Here is a 10,742-nt window from a genome sequence, read left to right as displayed (position 1 = left end):
TACCGTATTTGTATCACCATGTTGGTGCAGCCTTACAATGCCTGCTTGCCTCTTAAATCATCTAACCCTTCCCTATTATCCTTCTTATTACAGCAGTCCCTGCCTTTAATTGTTTTTTTTTCTGTAAGGTTGTGTGGTGGCGAAGGTGTTTTTCACCATTGTAATATATTTCATTAAAAAAGAGGCATGTTTAGTGAGTGCCGTATAGTCTGCGTCTCCTGTGCTGGAAGACTTGCCGCCATGTTTACAAGAAGCTGAGATACCAGGTGGTGTTTGGTGGGATCCCAACACTGTCCCTAAAATACTATTCATTCAACACTATAAGCTGCAGAGGGCGCTAGAGAGCTGCTTGGACCTGATAGAAGATCGTGTAGCAACTCATTGGGTCTCATTAATTAAAACTGATATGAGCTCTGCGTGCAGGGGTTTCCTTTTTTTGTGACTGGAACTAATTATTTTAGTTCCCTGTTATACTGGGCAGGGCCGTTTTAATACATTGATGGGCCCAGTGCACAGCCCTCAAGAGTGCCCCCCCCCCCCAACCCAGCGTTATCAGAATCGGAGCTCCACACACAGTATAATGCCCTGAATGCCCCCACACTGTATTAGGAGCCCCAATACATACAGTAGTTACCTTATAACCTTATAAAGATATCACCAAAGATACCATTACATGATACCGCCACACCATGACCACTATCACTACAAGCCTATAACAGTTACATCCATTTACTCACAGGGGGCGTCTTCTCTCATCAGAGTCTTTCACCTTTTCTTTCACTCCATCCAGCCTGGGCCACCTTTAAGCCTTCCCCCGGCTGTGAATCTTCTCTTCAGAATCTGCCAGAGAAACATTTTGGGCTCCAACACATACAGTAGTAAGGTCCCCTGTACCCCTATACAGTAGTCACCCCCCTCTGTGCCCCTATATAGTAGTTACACCCCTCTGTGCTCCTATATAGTAGTTACACCCCTCTGTGCCCCTATATAATAGTTACACCCCTCTGTGCCCCTATATAGTAGTTACACCCCTCTGTGCCCCTATATAATAGTTACACCCCTCTGTACCTCTATATAGTAGTTACCCCCCTATGTACCCCTATATAGTAGTTATCCCCCTCTGTGCCCCTATTTAGTAGTTACACCCCTCTGTGCTCCCACTTAATAATTAGGTATGCTCTGTGCCCCAATATAGTAGTAAGGTTCCTATGAAGTATAGGCCCCTCTGTGCAGCCCTAATGTTAGTATAGACCCATGTGCTGCCCCCAGTAGTATAGAAAGCTGTGTGCTGCCCCCAGTAGTATATAGAGCTGTGTGCTGCCCCAGTAGTATATAGAGCTGTGTGCTACCCCCAGTAGTATATAGACCCCATTGTACTGCCCCCAGTAGTATATAGACCACTAGGTGCTGCCCCCAGTAGTATATAGACCCCTTGTGTGCTGCCCCTAGTACTATAGACCACTAGGTGCTGCCCCCATTAGTATATAGCCCCCTCTGTGCATCCCCCAGTAGTATATAGACCCCTTATGCACTGCCCCCAGTAGTATATAGACCACTAGGTGCTGCCCCCAGTAGTATATAGACCCCTTGTGTGCTTCCCCTAGTACTATAGACCACTAGGTGCTGCCCCCATTAGTATATAGCCCCCTCTGTGCATCCCACAGTAGTATATAGACCCCTTATGCACTGCCCCCAGTAGTATATAGACCACTAGGTGCTGCCCCCATTAGTATATAGCCCCCTCTGTGCATCCCCCAGTAGTATATAGACCCCTTGTGTGCTGCCCCCAGTAGTATATAGACCACTAGGTGCTGCCCCCAGTAGTATATAGACCCCTTGTGTGCTGCCCCTAGTACTATAGACCACTAGGTGCTGCTCCCATTAGTATATAGCCCCCTTTGTGCTCCCCCAGTTATATATACCCGCCACTGTGCATCCCCCAGTAGTATATATACCCCCTTGTGCTCCCCCAAGTAGTATATAGTCCCCCTGTGCACCCCACAGTAGTATATATCCCCTGTGCTCCCCCAAGTAGTATATAGTCCCTCTGTGCACCCCACAGTAGTATATATCCCCTGTGCTCCCCCAAGTAGTATATAGTCCCCCTGTGCACCCCACAGTAGTATTAATATCCCCTGTGCGCCCCTATATAGCCCCCTGTGTGCTCCCTGACTTATATATACCCCCCTGTGCACCCCCCTTTTATATAATCCCCCTGTGCACCCCTGTTATATATATCCCCTGTGTGGCCCCAGTTATATATATACCCCCTGTGTGCCCCCCCAGTTATATATATATACCCCCTGTGTGCCCCCAGTTATATATATATCCCCTGTGTGCCCCTAGTTATATATATATATATATATATATATACCCCCTGTGTGCTCCACAAGTTATATATACCCCCTTGTACATAATCCCCCTGTGCACCCCCCAGTTATATATATATATATCCCCTGTGTGCCCCCAGTTTTATATATATATATATATATATATATATATACACCCCCTGTGTGCCATCCAAGTTATATATACCCCCCTGTGTGCTCCCCAATTTATATATACCCCCTTTATATAATCCCCCTGTGCACCCCCCAGTTATATATATATACACCCCCTGTGTGCCCCAAGTTATATATATATAAACCCCCTGTGTACCCACAGTTATATATATATACACCCCCTGTGTGCCCCGTTATATATATACCCCCTGTGTGCCCGATATATATATACCCCCTGTGTGCCCCCAGATATACATATACCCCCTGTGTGCCCCCAGTTATATATATACCCCCTGTGTGCCCCCAGATATATATACCCCCCTGTGCACCCCCTTTTATATAATCCCCCGTCACTGTGCGCTCCCCCAGTTTAAATATACCTCCTGTGTGGCCCCCCCCAATTATATATACCCCCCTGTGCACCCCATCCCCCCCCAGTAGTATATAGGCCCCCCCTGTGTGCTGCCCCCCGTTATATAGCCCCCCCTTGTGCTTCCCCCTCCCATATAGCAAGTAACAAAAAAAACAAACACTTTATACTCACCTGGGTCTGCGCGTTCCTCTTCTCTTCACCTCACTCTTATGGCCGCAGGCAGTGCTTTGCCTGCGGTCACAAGAGGCCGCTGTACCCTCTCGCGGTGTCGGCGCTGAGTGACGTCACTCAGCGCGCTGATACCACTGCGGGAAAGCGGCTTCTTGTGACCGCAGGCAAAGCACTGCCTGCGGCCACAGGGATGACTGACAGGGAGGGAGCCAATAGCTCCCGACCTGTCAGTGCCGCTGCTGCTGCCTGTACCTATGAGCGCTCATAGCTACAGTACAGAGCGCCGCAGGGGGGGCCCTGCAGGGGGCGCCATGGATGTGTAACTTACCCATCCCGATGGCGCCCTTCTGGCAGGCTGGTGGCCGGAGCCCTGTGCGACCGCAATGGTCGCACAGAGCAAAGGCCGGCCTGCTCATGGTGGGCCCCTTTAACCAGTGGGCCCGGTGCACGTGCTCCATGGGCCCTCTGGTTAAAGCGGCCCTGATACTGGGGCCCTCCAGCTGTTGCAAAACTACAATTCCCATTGTGTCTGGCCAGCCAAGTCTGTCAAATGTAACCATGTTAAAGGGGCACTCCAGAGAGGAAAAAACTCATTAACCAGTGTCAGAAAGTTATACAGATTTGCAAATTACTTCTATTTAAAAGATCAATAAAACTGTATCCTGCATTTTTTACTCCATGGGATTTGTCCACATTTTTTTGTCCCATGGTGAATGCCCTACATTGACACAATTTCCTCACTCTACCTGCGCCCGCTGAACTCCTGGATTACAAGGTCCCTGGATCCTTCACTGCTAGATCAAGAAAGGTATTCTGTAAGTAATTATTTCTGCTCTAGACAGTTCCTAAAATGGACAGAGGTGGCAGCAGAGAGCACGATGTCAGACTGGAAAGAATACAGCTGATAACTACTGGAAGAACTACATTTTTTTAAATTATTAACAAATATTATTAGAAATGATTTACAAATGTATGTAACTTTCCGGCAGCAGTTGCTTTCCATTTTTTTCTCTGGCATACCCCTCCAAATAATGGGCTACAGGCACAAGTATCAACTCTGCAGCCTGTTAACGTTGAACTTCAGGCAGGGACACTTTTTCAAAACCAGCGGGGAGGGGGTGGGTCGTTCGCTGAAAATTTGCAGATCGCTTCGTGTAAACAGTCTCACCGATTTACCCTATGTAAAAGATGAGCTTAAGCGATCTTAAAAACGATCGCAATAACGATTTTTCTTACAAATTTTCGAACAATTTTTCTAACGATTTAATCGTCTAAACGCTGATCGTTATAAAAACCAAATCCTTGCTTTAAAATTGTTAAACGATCGATTGGGCGAATTATCGCTCCGTGTAAACGCAGCATAATAGAAGACAACGATCAGGCGACATGCACAATGTCAGCTGATCGTTGTCTTTCAACGATCATGTTAGCAGCGATCTGCTGCCTTCGCTCTGTGTAATCGGAGCAGCAGCAGCAGACCGCGTTTTTCTTTTATGGGCTGCCAGGATAATCTAATGCCCGCCCCCCCGGCCCACCCGCTTGCTGCCGATGCAAGTAATAGCGCCGGCAGCGAGCAGGGAAAGAGGAGCGAGCGAGCACTGACCTGACAGGTCGGCGATCGTGCGATGCCCTGGCCCCTGGGGGCCACTTCCGCAGTGCTGGTGTTATGAGCGGGCAATGACCGGGGCAGCTGCAGGGGTTATACTTGTCACGGTATAGGCCTGAGGGCGGCACAGCTGTAGGGCCGGTCTGTGGAATCTGCGGGTGATGATGGGCATGCGATTCTTCGCTGCACTTAGTCAGGGCACCAGTTAGTGGACACCAATGCCAGGGTTCAGTAACAGCGGTTTTATTATAGATGAGGTAACTAGTAGCAACAGTTCTGTCCGGATGTAACCAGGTATATAGCAGGCTTTGACAAATAAAGCAGGAGTGGTGCTGCATAGGCTGTGAGAATACGTGCCGGATGATGGGAGTAGGAGTATAAGAGAAATAGCGTTGCTGGTTGGATTAGCTTGAGAATAATACTTGCTGTGAATCCTTGTAGCGATGAGGAGAGATAACAGAATGACACCCAGATGAGAGAGAAGAAACTCCGGACACTTGAGCAGGCAGATACAGCCGAAGACTTGAATATAGCAGAGCACCTGATCCACACTTCTAGTGGTGAAGTGGGAGCTGCAGAGAAGAAGCCCAACTCCTCTGAGGCAGGAGAGGGACGACACACATCCTCCTTGCTTGGAAGCAGGGGGAAGACTCTCTTGTTAGGAGGAAGTGGGAGGTCACATGGTTGCTCCTGGCCAGAGCTAATCGGCCATTGGAGGAACCATGGTTACAGGTCACGTGATCAACAGCCTTGCATACCACTGTACAATGTAATAATACACAGGAATACATGAGAATACACATGAGAATGCACATTACTAGAGAATACTAGGGGAAAACCAGCAGCAGTTGCAGTGCAAACACTTACCAGAACAGGCATTGACACAGCAAGAGAAATGGCCATAATAGGAGTAGTAGTCTGCATGTTCTGGGACACTGCATACCTCCCTAGCAAATTTGAGCCGACTTCGGCGAATCTAGAAGGCAGCAAACATGAATAGACTGGACAATCAAACAACAGGAATGAATGATGAGAGTGAGTGTGATGAGGTGTGTGTTTCCCACGCCCAAGGCACAGGTGAGAAGAGAGAGAGGATGAGAAACCCTAGTGGCAGGACTTCACCTAGGGGTGCCTAACGTACTCTGGCGACCAGGTAGCTAGTGCGTGAACCATCTGACGTGTAAGCCAGGACAACTTAACTGCTGGCGGGTGACCCTCCATATTCCAGCCAGTTAGACAGTAGGTTTTCTGTTAAATGTGTTACCCTACTGGAGGAGAACGTGAAGACCTGTGTACTATCTTGGCGTGTTTGTGAAATGTCTTGGATACCTGAAAGAGAATAGAACAAAATAATAAAAGCAAGCATACATCTGGGCGCCCATGCATACGGGTCAATCATACAACACAATTACTCAATAGGCCAAACACACGAAAGGGTATCCAAGGTGCAATATGTATGGACCAGTGTGAATGTTAAGTAAGACTATGTGTGATAACTACTGTGTTGGGACAAGACAGAGGTGAACAAATACTGGAAACAAAAAGGAAGGGAAACACAAAAGACAACAAATACTGCGAGGTCTTGAGGAGAACTGGCTCACATGAATCTGAATGAAACCTGATAAAAATCTGAATGAAAATCTGAGAAAAATCTGCATACGAACTGGCTCAACTAAATCTTTCCAGCTATAGAGATAATATAGACAATAATGAGACTGGATGAGAAAATACACTCCTACATAAACTGGACTTTCTCTGAGGTATATGTAAACTAACTTCCCTTACTCAGAGGAGGAGCTATCTGTCTTAGACACTGGAAAAATATACTGTTTTACAAAAGAGGCGCTCTACTCTGAGGCTATCTATGTAACCTTGTGCTTACTCAGAGGAGGAAATACAAATGACTCCGATAACACTGGAATGCAATGGTAGAAAAAAAATGCAATAATGAAATAAGTGCAATAATACCCTGTGTGGAACACACAATCACAGGAAAGTGCATTAGGAAGGAATGGATTAAGTGTCTCTGTTAGGTAGAGTCTCTTTTAGGCAATCATCCATGTAAAAGGCTCTGGGACAGGCACTAGAGAACCTTTTGTAATGGTAAGTGTCCATCAGCTCATGGCTGGTTAGTACAGGGAACTTGGTCAGGAGGACCAGGCACGAACCTTGAACGTTGCAGGAACTGGAACAAAACAGTTAGACAACAAAAACAGTTTAAGGACTCTGTTCTCTGTAGCGGAGTGGAGGAATTCCTCTGGTAGAGCGTTCAGACCGTCTCAGCGGAGGATCCTCTTCAACAGTGATTGGTGCAGGTACAGGTCGAAGATCACCCCCAGCATCTGGTTGTAGAGATGGAGTTGTTGGAGGCACAATTGGAAGTGGAGGGGCCACTGGAATGTGTACAGGGACCGCTGGATAGCCTATGGCCATGAGGAACGGTTCAACTTGGAACATTTCTTCCAGAGAGAGAGGTTTAGCTGGAGCTGCTGGGGGAACCGGAGGCGTGGATGCAGGTACCGGACACGGTGCTGTAAGGCCCTGTAGGTCCTCCTTAGTGCAACGTTTTATCCTATTCCGGTGCACTGTCTGTGGGGCTAGCCCTGGCTTTTTGACTTCATACACATCAGTCTCTGGGTAAGGGATAGAAGAGATGACATAGGGCTCAGGCTCCCAAAGGCTTTCAAGTTTGTGAGAGCGATGATATTTCTTTAGCCAAACTTTATCTCCCACTTGTAGTGGTGTGGCATTCGCCCTTTGGTTGTAGGCATCCTCTTGGCACTGCTGAGCTTCCCCCATGCTCCGGTCAACAATTTCCCGGGCATCCTGGATTCTCCTCTGATGCTCCCGAACCCAGTCAGTTTCAGGTAGGGGGTTGAAGGTGTCAGGAGCTTGGACTCCAAGAGCACGGTCCTGAGGAAGTTGGCCTTGGCGGCCGAACATCAGGTAGAACGGGGAGTAGCCAGTGGAACAATGAGTGGTATTGTTATAGATCTCCACCAGTTCATCCAACAAGTGGGGCCACTCTACTCTCTTCGTCACTGAAGCCGTTCGGAGCATGTTGATAAAGACCTGGTTAACTTTTTCACACAGACCATTCCCTTGAGGGTGATAGGCCGTGGTACGGAGCTTCTTACATTCGTGGTAGGCACACAGCTCCTGGAAAAGTTGCGACTCGAAGGCCGGACCCCGGTCCGTCAGCAGAGACTCTGGGCACCCATAGTGCTTTACATACTCCTTGTAAAAAGTAAGGGCGGTGGTCTTGGCGGTCAAGTCTCTGACAGGTACCACGACTACCCACTTGGAGTAATGGCCGACCATGGTGAGGGCGTAGGTATACCCGCATCTTGTAGGGGCCAGCTTCACATGGTCCAGGGCGACTAGCTGATTCGGCCGGTGGGAGGTGATTGGATGCAAAGGGGCCCTGACTTCTCTTCCCCCAACTTTGGAGATATTACAGGCAGGGCACTCAGCACACCAGTTCTCGATGTCAGCCCTCATCCCGATCCAGTAGAACCGCTGTCGGATAGTGGCCTCAGTCTTGTGTACCCCGAAATGACCGGACCGGTCATGGTAGGCATCTAGCACCATCTTAGCGTCTCGTCGGGGAATGAGGATCTGGTGGCACCTCTCCCCAGAGACCGGGTCAAGAGAGTTCCGCAGGATCAGTCCCTTCTGTAGGAAGAGCCTCTTTCTTTGCCTCCAGAGTCGCCTTAGCTCGACATCAGGATAGGGCCTCTTTATCCGCATGGGGACCCGACCAGTAGAGAGGTAGTCATAGATCTCCCCCAGGACACGGGACTCTTCCTGGATGGTCTGCCACCTGGCCAAGTCTTGCGGGGCCCTAGGTGGAGGCGAAGGCGTTTCAGGCCTAGCTGCATCAATAGCACTCTGGGTAGCGAACCTTTGATAGAAGGGAGGCATTTCTACATCTTCCCAATCGCTGTCCTCTGGGGCCTCTTCGCCCTTGGGTAGTCGGGACAGGAGGTCTGCATTGACGTTAGCCTTGCCACTGCGGTACTTAATTTCAAACTGGAAATTGGCCAGTCGAGAAGCCCACCGCTGTTCCAGGGCGCCCAGCCGAGCAGTGTTGAGATGCGCCAACGGGTTGTTATCCGTATAGATGGTAACAGGGGTGGCAGCCAGGTAGTCCTTGAACTTTTGGTGACAGCCCACACTAGGGCTAGTAACTCCAACTTGAAGGAGCTATAATTGTTGTCGTTCTTTTCAGCGCCCCGAAGACTCCGGCTGGCATAAGCTACAACTCTCTCTTGGCCATCTTGAACCTGGGACAGCACAGCTCCCAGGCCTTGGAAGCTGGCGTCCGTGTAGAGCCGGAAAGGAAGGTTATAGTCCGGGTAGGCCAGGATAGGAGGCGTGGTCAACAGGCGTTTCAGGGTTTGAAAGGCAACCTCCTGCCGTTCGGACCACTCGACGGGGAGTCGTCGGTTGTAGCTTTCTCGAGGGCAACCCCGGAGTAACTCATTGAGGGGCTCGGCCACTTGGGCAAAGTGGGGAATGTAGCGGCGGTAATAGCCGGCAAATCCCAGAAAGCTTCTCACCTCCTTGACGGTCTTAGGGGTATCCCAGTGTTCCACAGCCGAGATCTTCTCTGGATCGGGTCGTTTCCCCTCAGCACTCACAACATGCCCCAGATAGTTCACTTAGGGTTTGAGAAGGTGGCACTTGGAAGGCTTGATTTTCAGGCCGTGATCGATTAGGACCTGGAACACTTCAGCCAGATGATGGACGTGATCTTCGTAGGTACGTGAATAGACAATCACATCATCTAGGTATAGCAGGACACTCTGAAAGTTGAGATGGCCGAGACACCTTTCCATCAACCGCTGGAAGGTAGCAGGGGCGTTGCACAGACCGAAGGGCATGCTGGTGAATTCAAAGAGCCCCATGGGGGTGGTGAAGGCCGTCTTCTCACGGTCTTCGGGTGCCATGGGCACCTGCCAGTACCCACTGGTGAGGTCCAAGGTGGAGAAGTAGGCGGCTGACCCCAAAGCAGCAATAGACTCTTCGATCCGGGGCAAAGGATAGGCATCCTTGTGGGTGATTGTGTTTATCTTCCTATAATCCACGCAGAACCGGATGTTACCGTCTTTCTTTTTCACGAGGACAATAGGGGCAGCCCACGGACTCTGACTTTATTGGATAACGTTAGAGTCTTTCATCTCCTTGAGCAGTTTCTTGACCTGCTGATAGCTGGCAGGAGGGATTGGCCGATGTTTCTCTTTGATAGGCAAATGGTCCCCAGTGTTGATCCGATGCTGGACCAGATTGGTCTTCCCGAAATCGAGGGAGTGTTTGCTGAAGGCCTTGTGATACCTTTTGGCCACCTTGAGGATGCCGTGGAGGTATTCAAGTGGGGTATTGGCATCGCCAATATGGAGTTCGTCCCACCAAGGGGCAAGAGCCCTGTTTGAGTCCCTTTGAGTGCCACGGATGGATCTCTGATAGGCGATGGTTTCCTCACAGACGATGTCCTCAGGATCGAGTTGGTATAGCATGGCCACGGTGGTGAACTTGGGTAGGTCAGCTGGGGAGTCTCCAAGGTTCACCAGACGGACAGGGACCTGACCATTGGAGACGGTCACCAGGCTTCTAGCGGCCCTGACAAGAGGTTGCCCCTCAATTTCAATAGCATCCAGAAGGGCCACATAGTCAGCATTGTTGAGGCCCGGATGGACCCTGCACCAGATGAGGAACTCACTGTTAGCTGGGATGGTGATCGGACGAGCATCTCTAGTGCGGACACGGCAGATTTCTCCTCGAGGATTGGCAAACTTCCGCTGAGCGGTGAGCACTTTAATGGTCTTCTGGACGGCTTGCCTGTACTGAGGAGAAGCACAAGACATAGAGGCATTCAAGGCATCCAACACTTCAGTGAATACATGACGGATAATATTCATGCCTAATACCACGGTCCCACTATCTCCCTGAGCCTCAGTAACAATGATACCCTGACGTGCTAGCTCTCGCTTCCCTATGCAGACAGTGGGTTCCCAGTAACCTAGTTGCACAATAGGACGACCATTACTAGCAATAAGTTTCAGACGGTATTTCTCAACCGGACCTAGGG

The sequence above is a fragment of the Dendropsophus ebraccatus genome, chromosome 10 (assembly GCF_027789765.1).
Source record: "Dendropsophus ebraccatus isolate aDenEbr1 chromosome 10, aDenEbr1.pat, whole genome shotgun sequence".
NCBI lineage: Eukaryota > Metazoa > Chordata > Amphibia > Anura > Hylidae > Dendropsophus > Dendropsophus ebraccatus.
The sequence above is the reverse complement of the archived record's forward strand: the minus strand, read 5'-3'. Positions refer to the sequence as shown.